We start from the raw sequence: 12,722 nt of genomic DNA, 5'->3' as shown, positions 1-12,722 counted from the left end.
GGATGATATTTGTGGGTTCCTTTCAATTCAGGATATTCTGTGATTCTATGAACTTTCAACATGTTAAGAAAACACAACTTGTAACTTTGAAGAATAGGAAAAAAAATCATACAATGGGACAAAAGGGACAATATATTCATGTGGGTGGATCTGCAGCTCTGAGGAACAAACCACAAGCACAACACACAAACAGAATAAGGTCTTGAGGAAGAAGTACAAGTGGTAGTGGGGGGGAAGAAGCCGCAGTGGTTTACCTTATGAATAGGAGAAGACTGAGTAGATTTAGATGTCATAATGTTCTAGACACAAAATTAATTTAATTTAAGAGTTTGAAACTGAATTTAATTTAGCTAATGGAAGCTTACCTGTAACTATATACTTATTTTTTAAAACTGCAATTTGTGCTGTCGTTTTGGCAATTATCATTTATTTAATCTGAAATACTGGGGAGAATATATATCAGTTATATATATATAAAGTTATGTATCAGGTAAAAAACTGTGTGTTTAGATTTCTTACATATAAGTTTTCAGAATAAATTGTAAATAATAGATTTTTAAATACTTCATAAAAACTGTGATACCCATGTTCAATTTTACAGCTACAGTCTGTATAATCTAAACTGAAGTTATTTTTAACACACTGAATAGAAGACTGGATTGTTTCAGCTACAAAAGAAAAGTTTCTTTGAAAGACTGCCAAAAATACTTTCATAGCTGATAGCAGCTGACACATTAACCTGCTAAATGTTTGTGGAAGTACTAATGACTAAGCAAGGAATATCAAAGACAGTGAATAAAAGAACAAACAGCTGCCAGCACTTGGCATTCCATTCTGCTATCATAGCTCATATGACTGGCAAAGGAAGTTACACCTACTTTATAATAATAATACTACATTTGGCAAAGACTTCTAGATGGAAGTATTCCAGCACTCACTTTTCCAAAAGGTGTTGCATAATTCATTAGAAAGATCTAAATAAAATATACTACTACTGTAACTGCAGTACTGCAGAGAATTATAAAATTAATGTGTCCAGATCAGCAGTCTGCTAAGATACACAATCAGTATTATTTTGACACTGATACATGTTTTACTATCACCTGATTTGATCTGGTTGAAAGAATTCAGTTTAAATATATACTAATGGCCAACTGACTTGGTGTTGAACATTTTACTGAAGAACGGCTTTTTTGGGATACTATGATACCATAAGAGTCCAATTTTAAATAATCCATTCTACATTAGTAATGATAGGAAAAATTAAAATTTCAGTGGACTATCTATTGAAAAAACGTGAAAATTAACATATATGGGCTACTTACAGCTTTCAAAATCCCCCAGATCCCAAGCTGAATAAAAAGCAAGTTAGATTTTATACCTTACTTTTATTATTGGGCTAGTAATTATTCAGTGTAAAATGAACCCTGTCTATGATGATCAATATTCATAACTTATGTTAATTTTACCCAATATGCTAATCTTGATCACATATTTTCCTATGTCTTCAATATTTAATAGATTTCAAGTACTGATTGTAAACAATAAAGTGATATTTTTAAAAAAATACTGATTTCAGAATATATTGTTGGAAACCTGTAGATTACAGAATCATTATTATGATGATGACAGTAAGTGTCATCATAAATCAGAAAAAATGAGACAAATATTGACCTTAAATCCTTTGGGGTTATCAAAAAATCTAATTATTCAGTTATAAATACTTTAACAAATTAGGACAATGTAAGTACAATTTACAAAAAATGTATGCTCTCAAGTAATACAAGGAGTTTGCTTTCAGAAGGTGAAAGTAAACATTAAACATTGTTCACGTAAAAGTAATTTTAAAAATTAAAGTTTTGAATTTTAAAATTATTACTTTTAAAAACTGAAAACATTAGTTAAATGTGCTGTCACAAAGTTCACAAAATAGTGCTTCCTTAAATCTTTCTTTGTGAAATTTATAAAGTGAATGTGCAGTCAGAAATACTGTCTTCAGTGTCTTTGTCTGACTTAGGATATAAATAGAATCACAGTATCATAAATATTTAAGCAAATGAATAAACAAAAAATTCCCAGGGGGAAAAAAAATATTTGTTTCATGTACTTATTTTTCAATATCCTCCTGTTAGGAAGCAAAAATCTAGAGATCTCTTACCCACAAAAGCACTATCATCCCCATGTGCTTAATTAGCTCTTGATTGGGACTAGATGGGAGAGTAAAAATGAGTGACATGTATTTATTCTACTTAAGCATTTGTACCATGCATGATTACTAATGTAAAAATTGATAAAATGAATTTCAAACACAAGGCACGAAAGGAAATGGGAGACAGCTTTCCCCTTGTTGAACACACCTAAGGAAATAAGATGATCCCTCTTTTCATTACGAAAAATGAGCAGACTGCCTCTTGAATAAGGCAAAAGCATCATGAGGTTACAAAGGACCGAGTCCGATGTCTCTGGAATTCCAGACTTTGCAAGGCACACTAACACTCACACTCATATTCATGGAAAAAGCTGGCTAAGGAGAATCAGATGGCCAGGCCTGTGCACTGCAGGGAGGGATTGGCAGCAGCTCCCCACCACTCACCCTATCTTACTGCCACCTTTGCTGCACGCCCCAATGGGCCTTTCTCATGCCAGCTCCAGCAAGGTCTTCCAGGGCTTCTCCCAGAAAAGCAGCAACCACTCCACGGGAATGTATTTACATAATATTTGTTCAATTATACTGTGCCCAACAGCTGTCTACATTTTGCTTTCCTTCTAGTTTTCACTTACAGTTCACATGCCTTGTTTTCTGCCCATGTTCCAACACCGCAGTTCATCATTTTGAGCATTTTGGGCAGGGAGGCACAAAATTTCAGGTGGCAGCTTTATAATGAGCATTCTAAAATAAAAGCCACATTCACGTGCCCCCACCGATTTCTTAATCACCATCCCAAACCCTGAAAAATAAAGAGTATTTCCTGACATAATTTATTTAACTTTTAACAATAATTTAAAAAATAGAAAACTGTCTTAAGTAAACCAGTGAAGATTTTACACCACACACTACCAAGTTTTTATCCGTGCACTTAGGAAAGCTTTGGAAATGTTTAGTTCCAAAACAGATAAATAACATCCGCTGCAGGATAAAAATTATGTTCCAGATCAAAAACTTGAAAAATAGCAGAGTTTTACTAAGGAAAACTATCAACCTGCCATTTAATTAAAACTACTACAAATTTACACGGTTGAGGAAGTAAGAACATGAAAAATATGCACAAAGAATTTTCAATACAGCTACTGAAAACATGATCAAGTACCTCAAGTATCATTTCTTACAGAAAATGTCTGCTTCAGAGACTTACAGCTTTTTGCCCACAGGTATTAAATGACATCTAAAAAAAAAAAATTACAGGATACAATAGATTGACTACTGAAACATCATGTACTGCAAATACAGGGCTCAAGAAATAGCTCGTACGCTTAAGAAAAGGGAAAACATGACATGGATAACTTAAGAAGTGCAGTGTGACTTCAACATCATGCAAGGTTACAGGCACTCCTCTTGAACAGCTGAGGGAAACATATGGAAACAAAAGTGAGAAAAATGTCACATGGACTTCCCGAGAGTAGATTATGCCAGACAAATATGACATTTGCCTTTGACATTAAATATATCTGGACTTGACTGAAGTATTTGATTCAATGCTGTTGAGGGAAGTATTAATGAAGCTGCAGAAATGGAAACTGGTAGTACACAAATCTCAGGAAGTAATGGGCAGCAGTGCCTGGCAATGGGTTATGCTGAAATAAGGATCATGACGCTTCAAACAAGTTAATGCTGGAGCTCCTCCAGGATCAGCCCTAGGACAGATCTTACAAAACACTAATGAGATTTGCTTACAAAGAAGCTCAATAGAGAGGAAAATCAGAAAACCTTACAGAAGAACAAAATGACTTTGAGACCTATTGAACTGTGAAAATAGAAATGGTATGAAATGTTTTCACATGAAATGCAAGGTCACACATTAAACGCCCAGGAAGTATATAGGTTTATTTTTTGGAGAAAAATCTGGACATAATAATTGACCACAACCTTAGACAATGTGAGAGGCCTTAAAAGACACTATTTTTGAAATTAAAATTAAAGCAAGCAAAGAAACAAAAAAAACCCCCAGGGGGCATTTCCAACATAGAGAGTGAAGCACTAAGTCCGTTGTAAGCATCCTTGTCATGACCACAACCAGAACCAGTCTGGTCACTGGTTTCAGAGCAGAAAAATAAAAATTGAATGGAACAGTAAGATGATAAGAATGAAGAAGGTATAAATGGATCCTCAAATACTTCAGCTTTGTGTAGCTTAATAAAAAAAAGGATGACAAGGATTTTTACTTTAGATTATACATCTTTCTACAGTGTGATTACTAGGCCAGTAAATGAAGGGAACACCAGGGGTGTTGCTTATCTTGACTGCAGCAAGGTTTTTGACAGCTTCTCTCATAACAGTTTCAAATGATGAAGTAGGGCCTATGCAAATGGACTGTGAAGTGGACTGAAAACCATCTGAGCTTCTGGGCTGAAGGTACACTGAAGTGCCTTAGGTTTTACACTTTTACCTTATAAACTTTTTAATTAACACACCTTGAGAAGAAGTGAAAATGATAATGGAAGAAACCAAAACCAACCAACTTCCAATTCACAAACCACACACCCCACAACCCCCCCCCAAAATTATCAACTTTCCCCAAACACCAAAGCCCCAAATTTGTATCAGGATTTTTTAAATACCTGCATTTAGAATGATTTCTGCAATTAAAGATAAAACCCTGAACGAATAAGCACCAGCTAAGAGACGCTAATTTTCAAACGTAAACCTGCAGAAATGGAAACATTTAGAACAGGTTATGTCACCTCACCTTGACTTTTGGGTCTCAAGATCATTGTATGTAAGAAGTCTATATTTTGTTTAATCTATTTCACTCCAAAGCATCTTCAGTGCCCTATCAACTATGGCGTATCATAACTTCTGAGCAACTGATTTCATGGCAACAAGCAATTAAACATACTTCCAAATAAACATTCAAAACCTACAGCAGTCGAGGTTTTATTTTTTTATTTTGAACAGATTAGCATGCTATCCAGTTCATGTATGACTGTAATAAGGAAGTATCAAACAATTTACGGCATGGAACAATAACTACGAGTCATTACCAAATGTTACGCATACACAAGAAAACAAATATCTACAGATCTCAATTTAAAACTGTTTTCTACTGAAGTGCATTCAAATACAGCAGTTTGTGGAGTTATCCTGCCTTCTCATTTGGCAGTTTTTAACTGTTATCACTAAATTTCCTCTCTTGCAAACAGCAGCTGTCCACACAATACACAAAATTGCATTGTAATTATTTTGAAATGGCAGGATTTTCTTACACATTTGACCTATGTTGGCATTCAACATATGCTCTTTTTTGGCTTTTTAAAGCCACCCAACTTCAAACAGTGTAAATAGGCTACTACAAAGTTAAGTAAAAATCTGAAGGTACTACTTTATCACAATACCCTTCTAGTAAGCTTCTACTAGCCTCTGATCTTACAAAATGAAAACACAACACAAAAAAATTTCCCTTCTCTCCCCATCACACTTCCCAAAACTACAAGTAACCAAGCAATTTCTGAAATGACTGCGGTGGCAATTCCATACTTATTGTTTCTGCATTTAAAACTTTGAAAAAAGACTTCAAAAATTGCTGAGGTATCTAACATTTTTCCAAGGAGAATACATGGATACTCCAGTTATGGATGATGTGTTATTTATTTTCACTAAATCAGAGAAGTAATTCTGCCAAATACTTAATTTGGTATCATCCTGCATGGAAATATGTCAGAAAAGCAAATATAACATAGCTATAAGAAAAAACAGCCTGCAAGTCAAGGAAAAAAAAACTACCTTGGGGAAAAAGAGTTATATTTAACTGTTAAGAAGCCATGGAACAACTATATTTCACTTGAACTGATAACACCAGAGATGTCTTTTTTTGACAACAAACATTTAGAAACTGTCAGTTCCTCTGTCTAGCAATCTTTCATCTCTGTAACAATTCTTTGTAGCCACATCTTCAATCCTAAAAGATGGAAGCAACTTAACTTTTAAAAATGTTTTGTTTTACTAGAAGTAGCTTCTGTCAGGATTTCTTCAGTGTGAATCAACACTCAAAAATTTTCAAGTCTGCATGCCTAAACAGCTGAAGTTCAGTACTGCATATAGTGGCTGCCATGTTCAACAGTATTAGATAACTCCAACAGCTACTGACATTGATTAGAGATAAAATACTGAATTGTCAACAGTGAAAGCCAGGGGCTCACTCAGTGGCTCCGAGTGTTTCTGTGTGACCATTTAGCCAGAAGAGAACATGAAACCTTTCAGGAGAAGCTCCTGTTTTCATGTACGGCATAACCAATGATATTCTCTGACACAACCGAGATTGGCTGTATCAGTCTCACATTAGCCAGCAGGATAGAGGATTTAAAGAACTGGGATCACAAAATCCGATTCTCATTTAAATAGTTATGGTTCTTCCAGCTTTACTGTTAGGGAGTGGGAGCACAGGGGCATGTAAGAATCATTTCATATTCAAAATACATCTACAATTCCAAATAAAACTTCAGTTCTACAGACACCTAAATGGTTCAGAAGATAGTAGTCAAAACTGAAGATGGGAAGAAGAGTTAAATGGCAGAAATGCCCCTGTACACTTCTGTGGAGGCTGAAAGACCTACCAAACAAATAAAAAGCCCCAGATACGTAAGAATGGTACTTCAGGCAGAATCTGCAAAGACTAAGAGAAAAAGCAAAGGGAAGCCAGGAAGTGCCAGGCATCAGGCCCTGCCTGTTTGTCAGCTGCCTGCTGGGTGGAAATTTGCATCCCCATGACTCCTCAGGCATTTTCCATACACATGCCTTAAGTGCAATCTAGCAAACATGTCCACCAAGAAGATTTCTGGGCTATGCCACTAGTCTTGTTCCTTTAAATTATAAAAATAATCAAAAATTATTATTACAAACTCCAAAACAAGTGGTCAGTATTCTTTGTAAAAGTCAAAACCACTGAAAAAAGTGGCCAAGTCAATTTGGCTTCCATCTATGGTGAATCTAAATTCCTTTTTTCTTGGCTCAGGAACAGAAATCAGCAAGTCCAATAAAATTGTATTTGAATAATATTCTGTGACATCAGGTAACTATAAGCAGAATTAATACTGTAAAAAAACATTTCTATTTTAATAATCTTCAGAGCTAACTCCTGTTCTGGGCACATGCACAGTGATAAAACCAGTTTCTCTTTTAGTATCCCTGTGGGCTTGCTATTCTTCACATTAGAATATTCCGTGCAAAGTTAAGAGAGACACATGATCTTATGCTCACTTCAGTTCCTTCTCTACTGTAAGTATATGAATAAGACACTTTTTATCATTCTCTGCATTTCTAATGTTTAAGACAAAAGTACTCTCAAAACAAAATGAAGTCATTAAATATAATGTACTTAATCACTTTGATCTGGAATATGGCCCTCTTAGAAAAAGGCAAGACAGCTTTCCTGCATGCATAAACAGATACCCCTACTGGGTTTTTTTCCTAATTGCTGCATGAAAAACATGGGTCTTGGAAAAATAGAAGATTTACCCTAACCTGTATGAAATGTTCTTAAATAATATGTAATTTTACTACTTTTGAAAATGTTAGTTAAGAAACAAAATTGATAAAAAGAAAGTAAAAACTGCATGCCACTGTTGTAGTTTTTCACTGAACTACCAATAACACACACTGAGAAAGATTGGTGTTGAAAAATTACTGCCTGCTAAAATGGATTTAGTACAAACCAGAATGCATAGTATAAAAGAAAATTGATCGCTACATACAGAGTGCTATAAATGAACACAGTGCTTTACAGATAAACATTAACAGGGTTCCTTCCCCTTAAGAGCATATAATTGAACTCAAATGGGATACTCTGAATGACAATTAAGGATTGTAAAAATGAGCAGAGACATTGTTATTGCAAAGATGGATAGAGAAAGAAACAACAGAGATTTGCATACTCCCTGCTTGATTTCTTGCAAAAGCCATAATTTGCACACTGCTATTGTTCTGATGGCTGTATGGATTTGTCCAAAGGAAAGATTACATACCTGTAATTTAAAGGGTAGCAATTGACTATTAGAATGATCAGGTTTGATATTTCTTTTATTAATACAGAACAGTAACAGAAAAGATAAGAATTCTATAATCGATGCAATTCACTGCCTAAAGTATGGCATTATTTTTCATCCCAGAACAAATGAACATAGTTAAAGCATGCATTTTGTTCACCTACTGGTTGTGGTGGAACAGACTGAAAGCTGTTTGACACAGCCAAGGAGATCAATATAGATGAGAAGACAAATGACCACCAGCTGTGTAGAGCACATCACAAATGCAATACACAAAACCCAGAAGAGAACAATCAGAAATAAATGACGTGAAGTAGGAAAGGGTCTCTGTCAAAAGACAATTTTAGTACAGTTCTCTCAAGGGTCCTGAGGCAGTTCACAGATTAATTCACAGAATGAAACTATATGTGAACCTTTAGAAGTAAATAGGACAGCTGGGGCTATTCCTCTGTCACTGGCAACAATGTAAAATTTTTAAAAAATCTAGAGTCAGATGAGGTCATAGGCACTCTAAAAGACCAGCTAAGAACATTTTGATGCAAATACTGCAGTTGAGAAAAATCAAGCAGATACTTTTTATAGCTTTAGTAACGTAAAGCTACTCTGATGCCATGATGATTTTTTGCTTTTTCTTTTATACCCCTGTTATACCTTGTAACTTCTGTATTCTTAGTGGTTTTTAGCCTACATTCTTAAACTTATTTGTCAAGTTAGGAGACTAAATTTTTTAGAAGCTTCGTAGTTAGGGATCAGAATGCCCCAGACCCCAAGGTCCTCTCCAGAACACATTCTGTAAAACTAAGACAGAACTATCCAGGGGAAGGTTCCTTGGGGAGGGGGGGGGGCTAACTCAAGCCTCTCACTGGGGAATTTTGGATAGATATGCTAATTAGTAAGACCTGTAATGTTATACCAGATCTTTTGGGGGTGCATTGCAGTGTGCATTTCAGTGCATTTGACCTGGACGTGGGCACCTAAGGATCCTTAAAATAAATACAAGGTAAAATCCTTTTTTCCCTTCTAACCGTGTTTGATTCTTGATTTTAAGACCAGGAAAAGGCATCACTCCCTATTCCAGAATCCACTCCAAATGCACCAGCACACAAAGAACTGAGCAGATGATCAGAGACTTTCTAATAAATTACATAAAAAGGGAAAAATTCAAAGTTGTCTTCAAGAGTTAGATACTAGACTGGGAAGAAAACTTAACGGGAGCAGATGGCCTGCTTGTTAATACACACGATCACCACTAAAGAAAAAACCCAAGTGTAAGACAGGAGAGGAGAAAGGTAAAGCACAGGTAAATGTAGAACCATCAAACCAACAAAGCAGGCCTGGGCACTGAAGGTAGTCAAGTTGTTAGAGAAATACTGGAACAAAAGCTGTTTTGGGGGTTGTTTGTGGTTCATTGGTTTGTTTGGGGTTTTTTGACAAACAGGAAGAAAACTTGAAATAAGTAGGCAAGAAGAGAAATACTGATACAGCAACAGAAAACACTCCTTTTGTAGTAAAATCAATTTAATTTACAAGCTAAAGTTTAGGTACCTACAGAGACAAAAGGAGATGTATGAGTACCTGAAAATTTTTCAGACAAATAACAAAGTATTCTTAACCATACATTGAGATGTTGAGTTTCAAACACCGTTCTTCGACACAAGGGGAAAACCACCTATTTTTAAACGTCCTCATTTCTTATCCATGAGATCTGAGAAAGGGTGTCCACCCCCACGTAACAATATCACAGTTCAGAAGAACAATCCAACCACCGAAAAGGAAAAAGAACACTGCTGTAGGATATCCAAAAATCTGCAGTTACCACTTATGACGCAGAAGGCAAAACTAAGGTGGAAGGTATGTATACCATTATAAAACTTTGTTAATATATCTTTTTTTAATTGTGTATAGATTTTCACAAATTAACTTTTCTCTCTAATATCCAAAAGAAAAGTACTGCAATTTTTTTCATGTGGAAATGGAAAACAGATGTGTATGAAGAAAACAAACATTCATCAATAGTTATCGTAAAAATAAATTAAGCTATACATAGCATTCCATATTTAATCTGTCCCAGCAAAGGAACATCTGAAAGAGGTGGCAAGGGACAAACACAAACCCATATGATTAGGCAGCTCATGCTTCTGCAGTGCACCTTCAAAAGCATTTATTCTGCTAGTGATAGCTCATCTGCTTCTGTTAGAGCTTCTGGTTTAGTAATTAGGAATTAAATACCATAAGAGTCATATTTTACTATACAGATGGGCAAAAGAAAGTTGTAAAGTGGAGGCAAATATGCATTATTGAAACTTGACACTACAAGTAGCAAAAGTAATGCTCCCAACTTTTGTAATACTGTAACAGTCAGTGCAGCATCTAAACATCAAATCTCACTAGTGCTGTTGCTTTCCGTCTTTTCATCTAACATAGGTCCTGATATAAAACTTGAGGAAAAGATGGAGTGCTATTTTAACAGGATTTTCAGTAACCTGGATTATACATAATAGAAAGTAGATGTTATAAGAAGAAGGGGCTTAGACATGGCCCTATACCAATATTATTATTCTTGTATTTGAGAAAGGAAAACTGCACTTGGTCTGGGATTCCAGATTGTTTGATCTCAGCACCGGATTTCAACCATAACCTGAAATATCTCCTTCAATGTAGAACTGCAGTGTACCACCTTAAAAAAAAAAAATGAAGCAGGTATGACCAACTTCTTTTGATAAAATGCAGTGACAAGCTGATAGAAATATGCGGATTAAAAAACAGTTAATACACAAGAGTGATGAAAGCAATGCTGGCATTTGCAATGCTTTTGTTTATATTTGTTTCTTTTTGAAAAGAGAATTTGAAATATGAGCAAGTTTTCAATGAGTTTTACACAGAAAAATTGAAGAGAACACAATACTCCTCCTAGAAGCAAATCACTGAGACAAAGAAATGCATTTAAATTAACCACTGAGAACAAGATACATATTTAGAGGGATGGGTATTGAAATGTCAATTCCTTATGCTATTCAAACATGTAATAAAAGCAGGCTAAACATTTCCGCTTCATTCATAGAATCTGTTTTACTGCATGCTACATAAAGTGAATCTAAATCTATCTCTTAATTGTAGCAGATGCAAAATTAGTGAAAGCTTATCCTTTAGTTATTACAGGACTGCACTCAGGTCCATAAATACTGGCTTCAAGTGACAGCTCTATTATGCAAAATTCTCAGTTATAAGAATCCCGATAGAAGCCTCACTGTTTTTATTGGGTAATAAAACGCAAGTCACTCCAGTGGAACCATTAGAAGAAATTTTTTAATACGTCATTAACACTACCTCATAAACTAAATTGTTGATTTGAAAAGGGAACGAGGTAAACAGCCCACATTTCCTGCTGGACCATTTACACCTAAGAATGCTGTAGTATAGTTTTTTACTTTTTACAGGATGACTTTGCTCCTGTTCCGATACCACACCCACTATACCGGAGGGACCTCTCAGGAAATTTAATTTTTAGAAGTAATGCAACACCCAGCATTGGGCAAGTGCTGAATTCCCTGTAGTAGCTGTATTACTGGTGATAATATTCTATAGAGCTACATATTTTCTACCTCTACAGCGTGTTTTCCAACTGAAGCTTAACAGGATGCTGTTGCAATCAGATATTCTGTCAGTATATGTGCCAGTATACATTGTATCATTACCTAATATGTGTTTATAATACCCTTAGATCTGAAAATACACTTGTTTCCCCACTGAGTATAATTATTTTCCTCTTTTTTATTCTTTCCAAACAGTTTTTCAAGTTATCTATAAAAGTCTTAAGTGGGAAACACATTTTTGTGAAATTTTAAATGTTTTAAATAAAACCAGAGTAAATTCTCAACAGCTTGCATGGCCTAGGTATAGAACACTTTAAAATAAGGTATTTGCAACATTTCTATACAAACGCCCAGACACAATCACAGGAAAACCTGCCTGCTCCATGCATGCACATACACACAAAGAAGGCCAGAAGCTCCCTTTGGACTTCTAACTTCTGAATTTTGAAGCACCTCCAATACTTTTTACATGATTTACTGAATGTAAGAGTCCACTCAGTGTAGTGAGCTAGAGAAATCATTTACAACATTTATGTACTTGTTTAGTGCTGGTTCTGAATCTGTGCTCCCTCTAACACGCAGCTCTTTGATTGCACTGTGGCTGTTTTAGTGCACAGTGTCACAGCTACAAGAGGTTTAATCATTTTAAAACATTTTCCCAGCTGGGTACCACAGACTTTTCAACTTCCTCATTAAAAAAAGTGTATTTCACGCACACTGGTAAATGTGTATTAAATCTGCAAGTCTTCTTCTATTTGTCAATATAAATATTGAGTTTAATATATGGGAAAAAATCCTATGAATAACTACGACTCCTGAAAACAAGCATAAAACCAACACAGCTTTGTAGTGATGGAGACAGTGTTCCATTCAACATATATCTTTAAATTTTTATGTTCCAGATCCCACTATTTTGCAATTCTTGCCACTAAT

General features: G+C 35.3%; 1 protein-coding gene across 2 annotated transcripts in view; it reads right to left on the bottom strand.

Annotated features, from left to right (window-relative positions):
- Window positions 1-12,722, bottom strand: part of ADK (adenosine kinase) — a 274,629-nt gene that overhangs the window by 170,816 nt on the left and 91,091 nt on the right. The window lies entirely within an intron of this gene.

This window comes from Corvus hawaiiensis, chromosome 8 (genome assembly GCF_020740725.1).
Source record: "Corvus hawaiiensis isolate bCorHaw1 chromosome 8, bCorHaw1.pri.cur, whole genome shotgun sequence".
Classification (NCBI taxonomy): Eukaryota; Metazoa; Chordata; class Aves; order Passeriformes; family Corvidae; genus Corvus; species Corvus hawaiiensis.
Note: the sequence above shows the minus strand (reverse complement) of the source record. Positions and strands in the feature narration are given on the sequence as shown.